This window comes from Doryrhamphus excisus, linkage group LG23, assembly GCF_037039965.1.
Source record: "Doryrhamphus excisus strain RoL-2023G ecotype Guam linkage group LG23, RoL_Dexc_Guam_v1.1, whole genome shotgun sequence".
NCBI lineage: Eukaryota > Metazoa > Chordata > Actinopteri > Syngnathiformes > Syngnathidae > Doryrhamphus > Doryrhamphus excisus.
Window position 1 is genome coordinate 5,308,718 of NC_136379.1, and position 22,254 is coordinate 5,330,971.

General features: G+C 40.5%; 1 protein-coding gene across 3 annotated transcripts in view; it reads right to left on the minus strand.

The window, feature by feature from the left end:
- lingo2 (leucine rich repeat and Ig domain containing 2) overlaps nt 1-22,254 on the minus strand; it is a 228,782-nt gene that overhangs the window by 192,253 nt on the left and 14,275 nt on the right. Inside the window, exon 2 of one of the 3 annotated variants that reach the window (XM_058054378.2) lies at nt 17,925-18,012. The exons of 1 other annotated variant lie outside the window; for it this stretch is intronic. The gene's annotated coding sequence lies outside the window, so the exon portion shown is untranslated. Of the gene's footprint in view, nt 1-9,461; nt 9,989-17,924; nt 18,013-22,254 lie in introns of those variants that run through there. One more of the 3 variants, XM_058054368.2, reaches the window with a different exon arrangement.

The window sequence follows — 22,254 nt, forward strand, 5'->3', positions numbered from 1 at the left end:
CTATATTTAAAAGTACATACAGTAACTATATAAGCACCATCACTTTGAGCTTCAGGCTGTCGTAGTTGCGGAGCTGACTGTTGACAACGGCGAGGTGACCCTGACCCCACGCCTCATCCGTCTCAAAATCAGCCTGCGGGGCGCTAGGAGTTGAAAAAGCAACACGAGCTAATTAAAGCCCATTGATGCTCATTGATTGACAATTCTTAACGAGTGACAATTACATGTGCTGACAAGAACACTGGGCTGTTGTTTACTTGGCGGTGAAGGTCAATGTTTGAGTGTCGCTTGTGTAATGGAGAGGAAGCCTTTGTAACAGGAAGTAGAATCCTCAGTGAACGTGTCGCTCTTACCGCGATTACAGACAGTGATGAGTCTTTTAGAGCGACACGTTCATCACTTTATTAGATAAATGTAAACTTTTTTTTTTGAGGATGGATGCATGTGCTTCTTATTTCACACCTAGCGGACCAGAAGCGGATTTTCTTGTCGCTAAATAGCGAATCCTGTCAGCCGCATTAGATATACTTGCTGCCAAATGTTAACATTTAAAACCAGAAATTGCCAGCACAAATTGGTTAAGAGATCATAAGTTAATTAAATGTGGCAAATGGCTGGCTCGTTATGTCTTCAAGTGGCAGATTTAAAGCGATAGCGTAGAATGAATCTTAAATTATCCACAAATTATTACAAATTATCACATCGTTTGAAAGCTAGCTAAAGCCCCTGCAGTTATTAATACGGATTCCGTTGTTACTTTATGCACTTTCCATTAGAGTTATTGCACTTTTAGTTCCCACAAATTGTCTGTAATGCACTTTCACTCCCCACCAATTGTCTGTGCATAAAACGCTAAAGTGCACACACACACACGCACACACACACACACACACTTGTTCCAGACAGGCAAATGAATCATCACACAGCATCCCTCTCAAAAAATAAAAATAAAAAACTGCAGCAGGCAGAAGATTATACGCCGCTGTCAGGAACTCGAGCGCCCCCATCCTTAGACTCTGCACCCACCACCACCCCACCCGTCCTCACAAAGCCTCCAAAATGTTAGCCGCAGCTTCTACTTGACAGTCAAACTACTGCACAGGCTGCAAGGAGGGATGCAGAGAAGCAACCAAAGAGAGGAGAGGGAGTGTGTCTTATCTATTGGGTACATCCAACCCCCTCCCCCCCATTAACACATGCCCAAGGCTCTTGTCCGACTGACATAGCTTAAACAACCCTGAGCAAAGGATGTGATGAGTTCTAAAGAGGAGTCGTGACACCTCCATCAGATGTATTGGTAATGCCTATAAGGGGCCCGGCTGGTACTGGAGGGGTGCTGCTTTGTCGTTTTAGTGGTCTGGGATTCGAATGTACTGCAGTACAGCTGAGCTTATTCCGTAATGATGGTTTGTTCACTTCCTGTGTTCAACATACATATACTTTTTACGGTACATGCATTGTAGCATTGTGAGGAGTTGTGTGTGGACTACCTCGCATGCCTTGCGGGTGCCTTGTAAACACGGTAAGTTTATGTCCAGTTCAAAAAGTTAAATCGATGGTGGTATACTTGTTTAGAAGCAAACCGTCTTCTGCTTCTGCATTGTGACGTATATGCCTCACTGTCCACCAGCGTCGTCAAAAAGCTTTGGCGGGCCAAAAATGGCCCACGCGTTGACTTTAAAGGGTCCTTGCCAACTTTAAAATGTGACACCCTTTCATTTGTACACATAGTATAGTAAAAACACTTATTTTATATTGTTTTATTGTATGTATTTTTATATTATTTTATATTATATTATTTTTATATATTTTTAATGTATTTATATATATTATATTAAATTTATTTATAGAAATATTTAAAAAATAATAAAATAATATTTTATATAATATATATATATAATTTATTATTATTATTATTAATAATACTTACTATAATAATAATAATGCTATTATTGTTTATTATATCAGCTATTATATTTTATTTGGGAAAATGGCTTCCCAATGCCAGAACAGATTGTGTTCCACTGTACATAGACCGTAACATACAGGCTTATTCTACATAGAAGATAGGAATCAAACCTTTACAAATCGACCGCTTTGATATAACTTCATCCTGAATCCAAACGTTATTCCAACATGAGCATCAGAAAGAGACGCAGCACAAACATCCTAGCATCTGCGGGATTTATAGCCCCAGCTATAAATAGTATGTTTATGTTTATGCTAAAGCAGCAATTAATTTTCTTCACACAAGATTAGTATTTATGATAGTGAAGGGCAAACACATTATAGGTATGTCTCGACAATCAAAACATCTCATGTCCCCTCCTCAATGTGATTTATGTCCTCTTCCCCGCCATCCAGGGGCAGGTATAAATGACTTTATAGCGCGTGTAGCATGGCTGCACGGTTTAATAATACAATTTATTGCACGCGGCAGGTGAGGCCTTGCCTTATTCTTACAAACATCATTTATGTTTACAATATATCTACTCTTACAACAGAGCTGGAGTTTCCCTAATGCGTTTTCACTCACACGCTTGTCACTTTGCTTATTACGCTTGTGTCCAACAATCTTCTTTTATATGACTAAAGTGTATTTCCAATTAGATGTTCAGCACGGTGGGCTTTGCTGCAGATTATGATCATTTGCAATGTGTTTGTTTTGTCCCGGCAGATTACAACTTTATTTTACTGGTAAGAAGTGCACCTGAAGGACTAAAGTCTGTGCAAGTTGCAAAACTCTAATGTGCAAACTGACCCTGCAAAATGTGTCTGAGAGCTCACAGCTGGCAATGGAGATCGAACAATGGTGTCCTGTTGTTTGCCTTGACCTGGTCCCCTATTGTGTTGTCAAGCTTTTCGGTGTCCTTATGTGCACTTAGCAAAGATATACCTCAAGTATAATGCGCCTGTGGTTGTACTATTCAACTAAAGTTGTGTTTAATTTGTGCATTTCTACACTTACAGTCATCCCTCACCACTCCGTGTGTCGAATTTCAAGGCTTCATTTTCACAGTTTTCCAAAAACATATGAATCAAGAAATCATTTAATTGTTGAAAAAATGGCTAAATGAACTAAAATATATACAGAAGTCATTCAGAAGACCCATTCAAAGCCATTGTGCTGACATTGTAGTATCCTACACTGGTCACTAGGTGTTAGTAATATTACTGTAATGTTTGGTGCCAGAACAACAGGCGTTTATTGCAGGCCCAGAAAATCCCTAACATGGGCTACTGTTGTGGCCATAAACCACATCAACCTAAGACTCAAAATGTTACTGTAATGTTTGGTAAGACAAACAAGCACCGGACTTGATTGCCAGAATAACAGGCTTTTATTGCAGGCCCAGAAAATCCCTAACGTGGGCTACTATTGTGGTCGTAAACCACATCAACCCAAGATTCAAAATGTTACTGTAATGTTTGGTGAGACAAACAAGCACCGAACTTGATTGCCAGAACAACAGGCTTTTATTGCAGGCCCAGAAAATCCCTAACGTGGGTTACTATTGTGGCCGTAAACCACATCAACCCAAGATTCAAAATGTTACTGTAATGTTTGGTGAGACAAACAAGCACCAAACTTGATTGCCAGAACAACAGGGTTTTATTGCAGGCCCAGAAAATCCCTAACGTGGGCTACTATTGTGGCCGTAAACCACATCAACCCAAGATTCAAAATGTTACTGTAATGTTTGGTGAGACAAACAAGCACCGAACTTGATTGCCAGAACAACAGGCTTTTATTGCAGGCCCAGAAAATCCCTAACATGGTCTATTATTGTGGCCGTAAACCACATCAACCTAAGACTCAAATCTGAACCCCCAAAGTCACCCCCCCCCCCCCCCACACACACTTGTTATTACATGTCTGGAATATGTTAATCATATGAAGAATGTCATAAATAGGTTTTGAATGCTCAAACTACAAAAATATTAAATGAAACAAAGAATCACAATATGTGAACAACGCACTCAAAATGTTCAGTGCGAGTATAAGCTCAGTAAATATAAATATGTAATAAAAACCTGTATGTGTATTGTTGTCAAACTTAATAGATCGAATCGATTTTTCACTGTATAACAAGGAGTCAGGTTACAAAAGCATGCGACAAACAATAAATATATAAACAGATACTTTGCTGCAGCAGACTAAAGCAGACAAGTCAACCAGCCGATTCAGCACCAAGGACAGCGCCACAAGTTTATCAATACGGGGAGCAGTCAGGTTACGGATATCTCAGAGCCACGGTCAGGAGGTGGGTGGCTGTCACGGGGGGCCAGTCATGGATCCCAAACCTCAATCAGATCCACGATCAATGAGTGTGGCAGCCAAGAGGAACATTCACTACGCCACACACACACCTTTGTCCCTGCACCTTGACAACTAAAAAAAAATCATTTTAATTTGTACATTGATATTTTTTATTTATTAATTTATGCAATTGTGCTTGACACAATTTTAAGATATCTATGTAATTTATTTTTTGTCATTTATTTACTGTATTTATGTAATGTAAGAGTGTTGGAGACAGCCAAGACAATTAAGACACACTGAAATAAAACAACATTTTGCTGTCAGGTATTAAAAACAACTCTATTTAGATGTTTTTTTTTCAAGTTTCAGTATGAAATCATCCTTTTTATCCTTAAATTACTTCAATCCTTCACCTCAGTCAACCGAAGAGATGTAAGAGAAAATCTTCTGCTGCTGGAGCAGCAAAAAAAAAAACCCAATTTATCAAATGTTGTGAAAGGATTCTTGTGTATTTGGTCATGAATAGAGATAAAGGTTGCTGATGGTCGAATTCCACGTGTAAACCAGCGGTATTATTTGGAGGCCAAGTCCACAAAACAACTGTCGACTCGGCACTGTTCACTTGGAACGTGGAGGCCAAGGTTATCATAAAAGGTCTCTAGAATTAAACTCAGTCTGAGGGCCCCCTCCCTAACGCTCTGTCTGCCAACCTCCACCTCCCCCCAGTGTGTGTGTGTGTGTGTGTTTTTTTTTGAGCAGCCACACCACCTCTAACCCTTACTAATGCTTCTTGTCGACACTCGCACAAAGAGACTTTTGCAAAGGTGCCGCGGCGACGTTGCCCTCGGCGGCTCGCCCAGGAAGGTCGCACTTCAAAGTGACATCAGCCACCAGGCCGGTGTCAATGGTGGCTGCTCATAGATCCGCCCCGGTGGCCCACACGGACCTCTTTTCTCATTACAGCATCCCAAAAGGACCTCCCTGTCGCCAGCACTTAGTGTACATCCTCTACAACAAACACCAGAGTCTTTTTAGCTCAGAGGAACGCTATTCACTTTTAGTAAACACACCAGGGATAATATCATGGTGGCATTTGACACGCCACAATTTGCCAAAATTAATTAAAAGACACATCAAACAGGGCGGCACGGCGGGCGAGTGGTTAGCGCGCAGACCTTAGACCTCACAGCTAGGAGACCAGGGTTCAATTCCACCCTCGGCCTGTTGCATGTTGCATGGAATGTGGGTTTCCTCCCACATTCCAAAAACATGCTAGGTTAATTGCTGACTCCAAATTGTCCATAGGTATGAATGTGAGTGTGAATGGTTGTTTGTCTATATGTGCCCTGTGATTGGCTGGCCACCAGTCCAGGGTGTACCCCGCCTCTCGCCCAAAGACAGCTGGGATAGGCTCCAGCATCCCCCGTGAGGAAAAAGTGGTAGAAAATGAATGAACACATTCAAACACATTGTGATTATATGTAGTATTCTACACTGGTCACTAGGTGTCAGTAATGCAACATTAATGAGACAATAGCCACCACAGGAAGCTACGCACAGAAACTGGAGGTAAAACTAAGGAACAGCAACAACAAACTCCCACAATGCCAACAAGTGTGAGTCTGTATTATGCATTATATATCATATTTTTTCTGCTAGGCTGTGAGATCTGTTTTACTTTGGAGCTCAAAGCACTCCAGCTGAGAACAACAACATGACTGATTTCACCCAAACGTACAAAGAACGGTGTGCGGGCCCCTCCGATTTTCCTCGGAACGGGTCTTTTGTGTTCATTATGGTCTTTAAAATAAGGATTATTTTTTTTTTTTAATCTGACTTGTTAAAACCTTTTAATGCAGATAAAGACACACTGAAAGACGATTTAAGACAAATCTACCGATGTTGCCATTGTTTGATGAGATGATGTTTGTATCTCAGACAGAAGCTAACAAGCTAACATATTCATATCAATAAACAGCCATGGTGACAAGCGATCATCCTATAAATGACACATCTGTTCGAGCATATTGTGCTTGGCCTCTTCTGGGGATTCAAAACCGGGGCCAAGGACAGGTCTGCTCCATCCGTTCCAGTTGACCCTGATGGAAATGCTTCTCACAGTCGCCTCTCAGAGCCAACAACGACTAAATACACCGTGGCCTTGTACAAGAATGTTTTGAGGCAATGGTGTGTGTGCTAGTCGGCGCCCGTACCATAGAAACACAAAAACCCGCATAAGATACTGAACATGAGATCATATCTACTTCTATGTAAGACTCCTTCCCTGGCCAAGGTTTCATGTCATATATGAAATGTTCTCATGTCTAACTGTCCCCAAAGGTCACTGCAGGGGAAAAAGGACTTAAATTTGAAACCCTCTCTGTTATCATTGATTTTTTTCCCCCTCTCTCCATGTCCTTGGACAAGCTAAAAATACAGTGTTGTTCCTGTGAACCAAGGCTTTGTTTTTCACAGCGTCCTCCAGTTTGAAGGGATGTACATACATTTACCACTGAAAGATGTGGCATGTTGCAACTGTGCAAAAAATAAGACTTTCATAGCTAATAAGCAAACTGTGTCCCCGTCAAGGTGGTCCTTGGGTTATGAATGACTTCTGTTCCCAGACTGTGATTTGATGTCTGTCCATTTGTGGTGTAAGTGGAGTGTTATACCTAAATTAACGACACAGAACAGTAAAAATGTGACATGCATTTGTGTGAAATGGGAACGCAATGCGTCCGAGAAGTGACAAAAACACATGTTTCAGTATGTTTACAGAATATTGGATTTATATCCACATCGAAAAGAATTCCTGTGTAGTATGAGCATAGCGAAAGTCTACAAAAAAGGTAATTGGGGCTATGTTGACATGTTTTGTTAAAATACGATATTTAATGTAGTTCACATTAACAAAGAAATGTGACTTTATAATGTAAACAAAAAGCGCGTTGCACAACATCACACGCATGCCCGTGTGTTTAGCAAACATTGCTGCAGTTTGACGAGCCGCTGCACTGACTTAAATATAATTTTCTCATGACAAGTACAACTTTTGCTTACTTCGGTCTCACAAGGTAAACCACGCCTTTCGATGACCCATGACCTATCAGATAAATGCACCCTTCAGACTGCAATAGATCGGGTGCACATCAGATTTATGTCTACGTTCATCCGAACAAGGCCTGAGTTGCATTTGAAAATATTGGAATTGTACTGCACGGTGGTCGAGTGGTTCACGTGCAGGCTTCACAGCTAAGAGATCAGACTTCAATTCCACCCTCGGCGATCTTTGTGTGGAGTTTGCATGTTCTCCCCGTGCATGCGTGGGTTTTCTCCGGGTGCTCCGGTTTCCTCCCACATTCCAAAAACATGCTAGGTTAATTAGCGACTCCAAATTGTCCATAGGTATGAATGTGAGTGTGAATGGTTGTTTGTCTATATGTGCCCTGTGATTGGCTGGCGACCAATCCAGGGTGTACGAAGAGAGCTGGGATAGGCTCCAGCACCCCCGCGACCCTTGTGAGGATAAGCGGTAGAAAATGAATGATACATCTAAAAGTAAAATGCCCTGCCACTGGGATGGTACCCTCAAAATGTTTTGCTGTCACATATCTGTGTCCTATCTGACCTTGAAAGGGGACACACTATTCCCTTGGAGGCCACACATTAAGACCTATGGGGTACTGCAGAATGTACCCTGAGGGACGCCTATTTAGGTCCTTTTCAGGGTTCAGTGTTGTATTGTTTTATAAATGACACCCGCATTACTCAAAAAAACAGCTTTAGTTACTTTGTATGATCCCCCCCCCAGCACCCAAGTGGAGTGAATACTGTGGAGGCAGACAAGGGCTCCCTCGCTCGGTCCCGTCCATCCTGTGAGTCAGCAACAGTCAGCACAGTCCTGTGCATCCTACCACTAGAAAAATGGTTGCTTTTGTCTTCAGGTGTCTAAAGCGACTACCCACTGAATATCCCCTTCTATGGCGAGTGAAAAGAGGATTGCAGGAGCACTTCCAGCACTCCCACCCGAGTGTGCGAACACTGTACAGGTATGTATAGACACCTGCTTGTTGACATTGAGCGGCTCCAAAGAGTGGCTCCGTGTCTTCCTGAAGGAAAGACAAGAATGAGCAAAGCCTCTCTTTTTAATGCTGTGCTTTGCTGAGGCGATGCATCACTAGCGCCGTGCTTAACGCTCAATAAAACATCAAAAGGAGGGTAGATGCTCTGGACAAATAACGCACCCACGCAGACACCGGTTACACTAAACTCCCTTTTCAGTGGGAAAGCCACACATGCACGCTTCTGCACACCAGCGTAAGCTTGTTAGACTGGATAGCAAGCAAAAGGAAGAGGGGAGCCTGGCGTGCTTGCAGTGTTGTGGTCATCTGAGCCACCTATAGGCAGACATAAAAGTACAAGAGGGCTGTCATCACTTCCCTCCATGTCTCTACTGACTTCTCCTATACATTTACTCGAACCCACAGGCAAAAAAAAGGCATTTCATTGTCACTGCTTTTCATGAGACATGAAGAGAAGATCCTCAAGTCATCTAAGGCAAGGACGGGCTGGTTATTATTCAATTATTTTAAATATTTCAAGGGTGCACGACAGAATGCACATCAATATTTCAGCCCCTCCAGAAGCCTTTACTGAAAAAGGGAGGAGTGCACCTGCCTGGTAATTTGGACCAACAAAATATTGACAGTTATTGCAGAAATACATGCCATGGTGTGACATAATTGCACACAAATATATACACAATATTTAAAAACATAATTGTTTACATAATGTGCAAAAAAGGAGCATATGAAATTAAAAGGTGGTGGCAATTCTCCAGGCTTACAGGTGCAAAGCAGGAAGACAAACTGGCGCACAATTACGCTGCGCCTCTTTGCTCTCACCTGGAGATGGATGGCTTTGCAGAAAGGGGGTGGGGGGTGGGGGGGTGGACACACACACACACACATGCATACACAAGTATGCAGATAAGTCACAGCGGACCCCCTCCCTCATCCAACAGCCACGCAGAGGCGAGGAGAAAGAGCAGACATTTGCAACTTTTGCGCAAAAAAGAGCCTTGCGAGGTGCATTCATTTTGCGCATTTGCTCCCTTTCTTTCAATGTGAGATTTTCGGCTCCCCGTTTTTTTTTTAAAAAAAAGGGGGTTGGGGGTACCCGAAACAAATCAGCTTACCTTGCAGCCCAGCAGCAGCGTGTAGTCCCCCCTCGCAACACACGCAAAATCCTCCTCAAGTCTCTGAGTGAATCCGAACCCAATTCTGATTAGAACTTACTTGGGGGGGGGGGGGGGGGGTGCACGGCGTCCTTCACGCCTAATCCGTGTGGACTCAGGGGTAAAAAGACAAGGAACGCGGGTGGGGGGGAGGCTTCGTCCGTCTATATTCCACCTAATCGATGCTGAACTTCAAAAAAAAAAATGAAAATCTTTTCCACCCCACGGCTGCAGCCAGCGATGCACCCCCACGACCAGCAAGGAAAAAAAAGGGAGGAGGATGGGGTGTCCCTCCCCAAATGGAAACTTTCACACACCTCAGCCCAGACAAGTGGAGGCGATAGGAGACAAGAAGTGTGGATTATTCCTCTCGATATCCTCCTTCTCTTGGTTGGTGCCGCTTTTGCTTCTCCACTTGGGACCCTCCTCTCCGGAACATCATCTCAGGATGGATGCTGAGACAGCGGCAGGATTGGGAGACTCTCTCTCCCTCTCTCTCTATTCTCCTGCTCTCTCCCGCTCTCTCTCCATCCTCCCATCCCTCCCACTTGCCCCCTCCCTGCACCTTCCCTTTCCCCGCCCTACCTCTCATTCCGTCCAACATGCAGCAAGCTTCCACCACAGTCATCATTAAGGGGAAATCATGCTATATTAATAAGTAAAAAAAACAATACAAGTCTGCTTGTAAATCCTTATTATTACCAATTTAGATGTCAAAGTTTTTCCTTTACAAAGATAATAATGCTCACTTTTAATTGACAAGTTGTCAGAGAGGTTTCCATAACAATATGTTTATGGATTGTACTCCTGTTTTATGATGTTTTTCCATGTTTTTTTTTCGATCATTCTTCATGATTCAACAGAGAAAGAGACACATTTTGAGAAAATGTAAACAAAATCTCTCTTTATAAGTCTAATATTTAAACCTGGTAAATATATTTTAACATTAGTAGAGCCTTCCATACATGAAATAGCAACCCTATTTGTCAGTTGTCAGAGAGGTTTCCATAACAATATGTTTATGGATTGTACTCCTGTTTTATGATGTTTTTATATGTTTTTCTCCCATCATTCTTCACTATTCAACGGAGAAGGAGACAAATTTTGAGAAAATGTAAACAAAATCTCTCTTTGTAAGTCTAATATTTAAACCTGGTAAATATGTTTTAACATTATTAGAGCCTTCTAGACATGAAATAGCAACCCTATAGTCACCTTTACGCTCCTATTACCAAATGTAGCATAACATAAATAAGACAAAATATAGTCGCACACGTGAGTGAGCATTGACCGTACTTCTTGCGGTGGCTGTGGTCTCATCAATGCAACTTTACTGACACCTAGTGACCGCTGTAGAATACTGTCTGTGGATAATTTGACACTCAAAATGATGGCCTGTGAACTTTGAAACTGAATATTAAATACTAATCGTTAGAACAGGGCAGTGTACATCAGAGCATTTTCAGAAATGCTATTTTAATTATACTAATTTGAAATACTATCTGGATGGTACAGACTCAACTCCAAACTGAAACCGGAAAAATGCAACAAACCAGCAAACCAGATAGGACATGCAACCTGTTGGCAGGTCTGCAGTAACAGTGGAAGTACTCCCTGCCTCTCACACCCCCTCCCTGACAGTTCAGCGGACTCCCTATTTGAGTAGCACTGATATGGAGGGTAGTGGTTTCAAAGTTTAGGTTAGGTTTTATATATATGTTTTAAAGGGGAACTGTTTTCTGTGCATTTGATGAGAAAACAAGTTAATATGAGCTAGCTAACAATGGACGTCATGGAAAGTAGTTATTTTGTGAATTAACCGGGCAACAGTGATATTGTTATTGTAGCAGCTAACAAGAAAAAATATTTATCTGGCGGATTAACACGGGGCCTCACTAGCTGCTTGTGTCAGACGGAAGAGTGGATACCTAGCTCTCAATTTCGCTACATCTCAACAAGATGCTGGCTGTCAGCGGTTGTTACCTGAGGACTGGAGCACAGGGGTTGTGCTGGAAGATGCAGCCATCCCAAGGAGAGCAGACATCATAAGTGTGGTCGCTGTATTTTTTCAGCAGAATCAAGTGCCAGTAAAATTTTAAATCATCAAAATACAGCAAGACACCGATACCTACATGTTATCATCGATGTACTTGTTCTTGCATGATCACAGCATGTATATAAAACGATAAAACGCTTTTTTTTTTTTTTAGAGGGGTTCATCGTTGAAATAAAATTGGTGTTTTCCAATGACGTGCATTGTGAGCCAGCTTATATTAACTTGTTTTCTGGCGTTATAATGCACAGAAAAGGGAAATAAATGTGTTCATATTTCACATAATCATTGTGAATAATGGGCAAAATTCAAAAAAAAAAGTGCAGTTCCCCTTTAAAGTAAGATGGAGATCCTTTTGACTTGTAACTTGCATGCTGAGAAAGTGTGCTTTATTTCCCGATATACATAAATACTCATATTTATAAAAGATACAAAATAAAAATATTCTCGATGTTTACAGTAGGAGGTAGCGGCCATTTTAAAAGTAGCTCGCAGTCTGAAAAAGTGTGCAACATGATACGTAACTTGCCCCGGAGTGTGACTCACTCACTGTGAAGCACAATCAGATTGAATGCCTGAGAAGTCATCCTCTCACTAACCACTCCCGCCAGCCAACCACCCCCGACGCCGCATCCCACCAACGTGCATTTAAGTACAGAGCGCCCATTAACGCTGCAGGCAATCTATCATGCAAGAGCTTTGTGACAACAATGCATGCTGCTTTCACACACCTCCTCTAAAGAATGACTATTACTGGATGTTACCCAACCTGGACCAGACACTAGCAGTATCTGTGCTATGATTCGTTGTTGTTGTTGTTTTGCCTAACAATTGATAAGCTCACCAAATTTTGAGGGGAAATTGTGCGTCTAAACTAGAAGTTCAGAGAGCAAGAAATATTCATATTTAATATTTATATATTCAGTCTTGCCAGGATTTCCTGGGCTATTCTTGAGACTGTTGTGGCCTAAAAAAGCTGCAATGTATGGAAGCTCATCAGCTTGTAATTTTACATATTTCATTTATCAATGTAAAGCATTATTTGGAACAATTTGGAGAGCCGCTGAGTGTCATCTATAGCGGTTATTGTTGATAAATGAGACAACTAGAGATCATTACTCATCGACACCTCTATCAATGTAAACGAGGAAGTGAGAATGCGGATGGCACGATGACATTTGATTGGTTAGACAGTTGACATGCACGTTTGAGTGCTACGGAATTGGCAAACAGGATGATTTACCAAAATACGGGGGAAGTTTTTTTTCACATAATGTATGTAAACACCTTAATAAGACTGTCGACTTTTTAAAAATTGGATTAACGTTGCTAGTTTTATATTGGCCTGCGGCGCATTCTAAAAATATAACTTTTGCTTTACAAAATATCAAAGTATCCTTTGGATTTTTTCATGTGGCCCTTGCTGGAACAACTTTTGTACACCCCTGGTTTACAATGACAAGGAGTATGTTCCTGAGATCTGCAAAAACAGATCCGATCCCCTCGATGTTGGTAATGGTAATGGTTTATGTCATTTGAACATGCATCAGATTACAATTGAATGCATCACATAATCAGTTCACAGTTCCACATGTCCAAAAGGAGTAGGAAGAAGCAAAGCCTATTAAATCCTACCCCTCCATCTGGGACTTTTACAATCCGTAACTTACATTTGTCCACTTCCTGCTTTCATAATATTGTTGAAGTTTTTTTTTAATAAAATAAATAATTTTTTACATTTATTTAAAAAAAATGTTCACTTCCTGCTTTCCTCATATAGTTTAAGTTTTAAAATTTATTTTAAAAAAATGTTCACTTTCTGCTTTCCTAATATAGTTTAAGGGTTTTTTTTTTTTAATTTATTTTTAAAAAAAAAGTTTTTTTTTGTCACATACCGAAGTAGGAGGTGATATGACCATACAATGAGATAATAGGTACCATAGTAACTGTCAATATAGTGATATATATAGCACATCATGACTGGTCATCGTTGTGCATTGTTTGAGGGTATTACTCAATCCATTCCATGGTTTGATTCTTTGCATACAAGTGTTTCAAATTTAGTTCTTCCCTGATTTTACAACTAAACATACAAGATAACACTTCTTAGTTCGAATGAGGAAATGCCAACATGTAAATTCTCCATGAATCTGAGCAGAATAGGTTCAGAGCAAATCACAGACTTGGATCATAATTGATGGTTTGGTACAATCTTTCCAGAAAAAGAGACTGTGTCCTCCAATAAAACAGCAGCAGCTCTCTTTGCCAGATCCGCTCTCATCCAACAATCCACCACAGATGCAAATCACATGGTAGCAATTCATCTGCCAGTCATCAAGTCAATAGCCCTGATGGTTCTGTGGCATCCCAACAATAGGTATAGTATACATGATGGTACATTCACGGCATCCTGTGCAATGAACAGGCAGGGTGTCTTAAAGCTACTTAAAAAGGTACACAACTGCTAAGCCCCATTGGACTCTTTCCAGTCCAAACAAGGACATTGTAGTGGCAGGTCCTCGATGATGATTAGCGTTAAACACCCCTGCTATCTGCACTACGATGGGCACCAGTGAGTCTGGCACAGCCATTCCTTTTCTATGCTGCTTGTCCTCACTTGGGTCGCTGGGTGTGACGGAGCCCACCCCAGCCCACCCTGACCATTGCAGGACACATTAGCAACCATCCTTATTCAAAAGCAACCATTCATACCTATGGGCAAGAGTCTAAAAATACATATTTAAGTAAACGTTACGTATTCTTGGCGGAAATTAAACATTTAAGTATAAAAAAAGTGAACTGAAATAGGCCCACATGGTGGATTAGTGGTTAGTATGTTTTCCAATATGCTGTTTATTTAGCCAAAATGTTAAAAAGGTTGTTTTACATGAAAAGAACAATTTTTAACAAATATAACACCATGAACTATTTACAGGTTTTCCATTTGCAACTGAACCGTGTGTGTGTGTGTGTGTGTACGTTTGTGCAACGTCCCTTCAATGCATAATATCGTTTCTTTCCCTGGTTGCCGTACAGGGTGCATTTCAAGAGATCAGAGGTTGAGTTCTTATAAAATGCACTTCTGCCACCTTCTGGTCATTTTTTCTGCTTAAATTTGCCTCAAACATGCCCTATAAAAAAAAAAAAAAACAATACGCGAATACATCTTTGGGAGCGAGTGGTTGGGTAGAAAAAAAAAGTATAAATAATGAATAAGTTAATATTAAGAAAATGAAACGTAAGCTTGTGTGGCTGGAAGTGAAAGTTAAGTTTGTGTGTGAGAGAGAGAGAGAGACTAAAACTGGTTCTAACTGTGCTTATAGTGTTTACGATCTTAGCCTAAAGCCTTCTATTGGAGGCTATTAGGCTGTATCTAAAAAATGTAATAATAACCATAATAATAATAATATTTATACCCTCCTGCTTCCTGGTAAGCTTGTAAGGAAGTTTGTAAGAAATAAAATTTAAAGGTCTTTATTGTGACATCGATTTGGTGAATAAGCAGCCCATTTGGAACACACGTTCAAATGGTGAGCTTGCTGCTGTCAGAGCTTGTACTGAAGCCGGGGTAGTACTTAAATGAACGCATCATCAACAACACCCCCCTTGCCCCCCAATCTGGATGTACCTGAATGACAGAGGATTTTAAGCATCAGCAGAATGTTTCGCAGCCAATTCCGAGCGCATCTGGCATGCTCTAGAACATTTTATCTGTTCGCCCACAACATCAACAAACTTAGTTCAGAAATGAGATTTGTGAAAAGGCAACAATCTTTCCAGACTATTGAGTCTGTTCTAGTTTCTCCAACACATATTTAGAAGGCAAAGTTGATTGCAGTTGTTACTATAAAAGGTGGACCAGACCATTTATTAGGTTTAGGGAGGAATCATTTTTTCCAAACTTTCACTAAAAACTGCATTTTGTGTTCAGTTGTGTTTTCATTGACTACTATTTAAATTTGTTTGATGATGTGAACATTGGAGTATGACGAGCATGCAAAAAAAAAAAAAAGAAAAGAAATCAAGAAGAGGCAAACACATGTAGCTCCTCGTGCGACCCCCGTCAGTGTAGCAATAGTGGTACAGTGTAAGCATACATTCACATTAGTGATATTGCTGCATCGGACAAAAAGCTACGGATCATGCCCAGCTTAAAACGTCAATACCAGCCCACTTCTTATCCCATAACCTTCCTCCTGTACCAATAACAAGAAAAATCCATAAGTGTATTATTTACTTCAAAGGTCGCAGCATTGAAATCTTGCAGGACTAAAACCAACAATGATACTTCCAGCCTGGAGGTGAATGAAATGATGCGTCTCCGCCTCATCGATCAACGGCTCAATTGACATCCTTTCACGTTAAGGGAGAACTAATTAAGAGGACATACCTCATTACGCCTCATTAAAATAAAGATCAGGATGACACCCGGTACATTCCCAATGTTCTCCAAGTTTCCTCCTTTTCAGTGACTCCTTCTCAATGTTGTGTTTGGATCATAAATCAGCATCAGCCTGCAGAATGTTATGTCATTAAACATTATTTACGGCAGACGTCTTGTTTGTTTGCATAAAATTGGGCCTAATAGGACAATATGTCTTCCAGAGTCCTCAACAAAGTCCACTATTTAGCCAAGTGAAATCTTTATCAGATAAGCCTCCTGTCCATGTTCCCCAATGGAGGCCTGTGTGGAAATCATGTTTGCAAAGAGGCATTAGTCAAGAAAGGATATTAATAAGGTTAATGTGCTTAATAATTTAATTACCCAGTGATGTTATTATTAGTTAATAGCAGTCAGTCACATTTTCGCATATTACGGTTAGTATTTCTTTATACTCTTATTTCTTTGAGAGTCTTGAACCAGTCATAATGTGCTATATATATATATATATATATAGATACATATATATATATATGTATGTACATATATATATATATATATATATGTATCACTATATTGACAGTTACTATGGTACACAATGTCATTGTAATAATTAAAAAAAAACAACCTTAAACTGTATTACGGAAAGCAGGAAGTGAACAAATGTAACAGTTACTGATTGTAAAAGTACCATGGAGGGGTAGGATTTAATAAGCTTTGCTTCTTCCTACTCCTTTTGGACATATGGAACTGTAAACTGATTATGTGATGCATTTAATTGTAAACTGATGCATGTTCAAATGAAATATAAGCATTACCATTACCATTTTTGGTACGTGACAAAATAAAAAAAAAAATAAACTATATTCGGAAAGCAGGAAGTGAACAAATGTAACAGTTACTGATTGTAAAAGTACGAGATGGAGGGGTAGGACTAAATAAGCTTTGCTTCTTCCTACTCCTTTTGGACATGTGGAACTGTGAACTGATTATGTGATGCATTCAATTGTAATCTGATGCATGTTCAAATGAAATTAAACCATTACCATTTATCACAGTGGTTGACTATTCTTCCTAAGGTCTTCCCAATGTGCCAGGCTTGTGTCTTGTTGAGAAATAGAAATGGTTTGCCGGAGCGCAACTGATTGTCAATAATCATCCATATTTTTTGTCAAGCTACAAACACGCAGCATTAGCCCCGCCACCCAAATAAAAAAGGATTATTCATGTCCTGACCTACAGGAGCGTTCCCGTCGTCGGGAGTCCTCCTGGCAAGAGCAAAATGCCACATATCTTTTTCATCTCGCTGCATTTGGAGTTTTTTATCTGGCTAATACGAGTCCCCAAACACTCATCAGGATGATGCCATGTAAGGGCCTTCCAAAAACATTACTAAAAATAAGGTTTTGGGATAAGTCTACAGCGTGGCCCCCTGTGGCAAGGTCCCGTGCTCGACTGAGCCATCCGTCCACCGTCCCTCTGTGGACATTGTCACTACACATGGACATCATCCGCACCCCTCCTTGGCTCTCGGCAGAGGGCATCTCTTATTTGCAAAGTAAATAGAAGTCCTTTCGGGGGCACTTGCACTCACACTCGATCCCGTCATTCTTTGGGAGGATGCTCTCGCAGTGTGTGCCATTTGTTGTGCTGCGTGGAGCTCAAATACAGCAGGCCGGGGACTAAAAAGCTCCAAAGTTATTGTAAAATTGACAAAAGATGCGCCACACAAAGTCCGGCTAAGCGTCTGAAGGCGAGCGAGCAGAATGGAGAATGTTATTGTGCAAATAAGAAAACACAGTCATCTATAAATCATAACTACGTGCTAGATGTCCAGCCTTTGCAGTACTGTATTTAAAGTCCATCGTCTACCTCATCGCTCAGTCAACACGACCTTACTGTGACCCCGGAATTAACCTCCTTGCGGCGCTTGGATGCCACCCAGCCCCTCTTGGCTTGCACTATAATAATCTATAATTATCTCTCAAACCTTGAAAGAGGTTGTTCCGCTCTCTTGTGTGCAAAATGCTGCCTGAAGTGCCATGAGAGTCTGTCAGCAGCCATCGAAGAAGTGCCGCCTGTCGACACAGCAGGAGGGGGAAGATTTTAGCGCCCTGAGTGTGATTCTGCAACTGGATTCTAAAAAAAAACATAATGTGGCTCCAATTAGGAATGTACATTTATATCTATATTATATATGTATAGCGAGTGGATGAGTTGTCCTTCACGGCTCTCTGCGGGGATCAACATAGCAATCATTCTTGGAAATCAGTTACACATGCAGTTCATTCATGTGAATTCATCCAATCACAGCAGCTAAGGACCTAGCAAACTAATAATAAATCTTTGCAGGTTGCACAAGTCAGGGGCACTTTTTTCATAGTTTGGCTGGCCCTGCCACTTATATCAAAGTATTAAAGCATATAGTTTAGTCAGGGGCGTCACTAGGTTCTGAGGACAAGGGGGCGCTTAGCCCCCTGGAGATGCACAGCATATGATTGAATGAAGTAGACATTCAAAAAAAAAATTAATTATAATAACGAACAAGAACCGGGATATAACTTTCCTACTTTTGGACAGATTTAGTAGAGATACTGAATTGTTTTAGGCCACCATTAAATTTACACAAGTACACACAATCTACACTTCAAAACCTCAAGCTCTGCAACCATTCTGTCCAGTGGACAGTGATCAATTATATAATAATCATTATTATATTATTAATTAGTCTATTATTATTCTTTAGTAGTTATATTATACTTTTTAATTAATTATTATATTATATATAATTATTATATATATTATTATACTATTATTCTAGTATTAGTAGGCTAGTATTAACCTGCTTATTGGCTTGCTTATTAGCCTGCTTTTGCTCTATTATATGAAATTTGTCAGAGATATTTTTGGTAAAAAAATAAAAAAATAAAAAAATAAAATAAAAAATATAGAAATATTTAGGGGGGCTTGAGAACATTTTGGATGGGCTGAAGCCCCCTAGGCCTAATGATGCCACTGAGTTTAGTAGTAAAAATAATTTTATAGTGTCGCTTTTCCATTAAAAGGTGGTGCTGATTTTTTTGGCGACACCTAGTGGACGCAAAAATTCATTGCTTGACCTTGTGATGTACTGTATTCTGTAAGTAATGTGCAACTACAATGGACTTGTTTAATTCGGCCGCTAATTACGCTAATTAAGCCAATATTTGAGGTGATTAACAAGAATGGTGCAGCTCCTTATTACCAGGTTTGTTTTTGAACAGTTAATTTCTATTTTATGGGACTGTTGGTTGAATGAGCTCAAGTCTTAAACTTTCGATAAGCTGATGAACAACCTCCATCCTTACATTTTCTGTACCGTTTATCCTCATGAGGGTCACAGGCATGACGGAGCCTATCCCAGCTGCGTTCGAGTGAGAGGCGGGGTACAGACTTAGCATGCGTTAAAGCTACAAACACAGAAAATAATGTGTTCCCAGTCGTGCTTACGAAAACAACTTTTAAATTGTATAGATTTTCCAGAGCTGACTTCCAATACACTATTGTAGGACATCACACATATGGAATACTGGAAACGAAAAGCCGATGGAAAAAGCAAAAACCATTTGAGGGGGAGCTGAATGAAGACAAATACCTTTGACAGCTGCTGTGATTTTATCTTTTGGCCTCTCGTATTGTGATCGAGGTTGTTCTATGAGGAACAATTGGCCCAATCAGTGAACCGGCAGTGATGTAGACATCCCAAACAGCTTTGGTGAGTGTCAATCAAAAGTGATCATTATCTTTAGAAAAGGTGGATGGCATTAGATTGTGCACCAAATATGTGTCAATGCAGAATGCACAGCTGACAAAATAAGGAAACATCAAGGAAATGCCTAAAACGGCAGTTGGGTGGGTGGCGATACGTTATAAAGACAATTATGGAAGTGAAAGGGGCATGGTGTAAAAAAGGCTTCTAATAGTGGCCGGCTGTATTTATGACCAGTGACTAAGTGGAGGAGCAGACGTCTGCAAGGTTGTGCACCCATGCAATGGATTGCACCAACAGGCTGGATTTGTAAACCCCTCCGCCTGCTAAACAAGTGAAAGACGGAGATTTAAATCATCACCTATAAGCTCTTTGACATTAAATGTTCCGCCTCACGTTGCTTGAGCCCATCAATGCGTGTTTTCACACGGGTTCAGGGCGCCGACAATGGCTGGTCAATTTCATTGCCGCTCATTTGCCAGAGGAAGCGTGACAAAGCACACAAGTGAATCTGAGGTGGCGTATTTTGTCTTCACACTTAAGGGGAAAATGCATACAAGCGCAGTACAACACAAACATGGACGGATACTGGAGGTGTTGCACACTGGATTCTACTAGAGCAGGGGTGGGCGAACTTTTTGACTCGCGGGCCGCATTGATTTAACAAAATTGACTGTATATTTTACACATATAATTCCAACAGTCCACCTGGAATTATTGTAAAAGTGTCATGCAACCTGCTATATGTGCTTGTGTCCCTTTTTTTCGGAGCACTTTGTAAACAGACCACAAAATTTGAAACCAAATTAATAATAAAAAAAAAAATAAACAATCAAAAGGTTGGCTCAAGCCATGATGGCAGGTTGTATGTTAAGTTTCAATTAAATACTTTAGAAAGAACGGACGGGCTGTATTTAAACACTTGGTGGCCCAGATGTGGCCCCCGGACCGTAGTTTGCCCACCTCTTTCCCAGAGCAAATATTTTTTTGGGATGATACTACTAGGTCGACCTACCTGCGTTTGTTGGCATGTGAAAATATTTTTAGATTCATACTTACACAAGTAAAAAAGTAGTGATGTGGCGTGAATAATGCTATATAATATTTAATAATATACAGTACATAAACGTTGCTAACAAATAATGACGCATATAGTCCAACTTCCTGCCATGATGGCAGGTTGTATGTTAAGTTTCTATGAAATACTTTGGAAAGAACAGGCGGGCCGTATTTAAACACTTGGCAACCCAGATGTGGCCCCCGGACCGTAGTTTGCCCACCACTTTCCTAGAGCAAATTATTTTCTGGGATGCTACTACTAGTAATATGTGAAAATATTTTTAGATTCATACTTACACAAGTAAAAAAGTAGTGGTGGCTTGAATAATGCTATATAATATTTAATAATATACATTATGTAAACTTTGCGAACAAGTAATGATGCATATAGTCTGCCAACTTTAGGTAACGTTCTGTCTGTTCATTTCACCTTCCTTTAACACCCCCTGTGGAGGAAAGAAAAGCACACTAAATTAATCCCTTGATGCCGAATCAACTGAGCTCACGTGTCATGTGTCACATGATGTCACATGATATCTCGTATGGCAGCAGTGTAGTATGAATCGTACAACCTGAGGGGTGTTTGATTTCACTGGTTTCACTGCATGTCTTAACATTATGACAGGTAAAGCTACAACAATTTATTGATTATGGCATTAATCTACAACTATTTTCATGTTCAATTAATCATTTCTAAAATTAATACATGCAATTATTCTCTACCTTCATATTCTAGGGTGGGGATGCTACTAAAACAAGATTTTGACGTTCATTCATTCATTTTCTACCGCTTCCCAGCCGTCTTCAGGCGAGAGGCGGGGTGCACCCTGGACTGGTGGCCAGCCAATCACAGGGCACATATAGACAAACAACCATTCACACTCACATTCATACCTATGGACAATTTGGAGTCGCCAATTAACCTAGCATGTTTTTGGAATGGCAGAGAAGCGGGGAGAACATGCAAACTCCACACAAATGGCCGAGGATGGAATCAAACTCGGGTCTCCTGGCTGTGAGGCCTGCGCGCTAACCACTGTGCAGCCCTCCTTATGATGTTATTCTTGTAAAATTACTGCAGCTTTTTGAACGTATGCTATGTGTAATGATATTTTTACAATGTACCCCGGGCTGATGAAAAACTGTGACAAATGGCTCCCCGGCCTAGGGCCTAACCGATTACTCAATTCAGTGAAACAAGCTTCAGATTAATCAACTAAGGAAATAATCAGTCACTGCCCAAATGAAGATGTCTGCAGGACCGGACATGCGTTGTCCAATTTTGTCACATGACATGAATAACCACATTTTGGATACTTTCATTCTCCAGTATATAACCTTCAAACATAACATTTCACTGACACTTAAGTTGGTGTTTAAAACGAAGCCGTTTTAGTGTAACAGCGAAAGTGCATTTATCAAAACTAAAAGTGCATGACAGCAGTATTCCATGTCAGGAAAGCAACAGTACATCAAATAAAATTACGTTGAAGCAGGCGCTACATGAACAAGC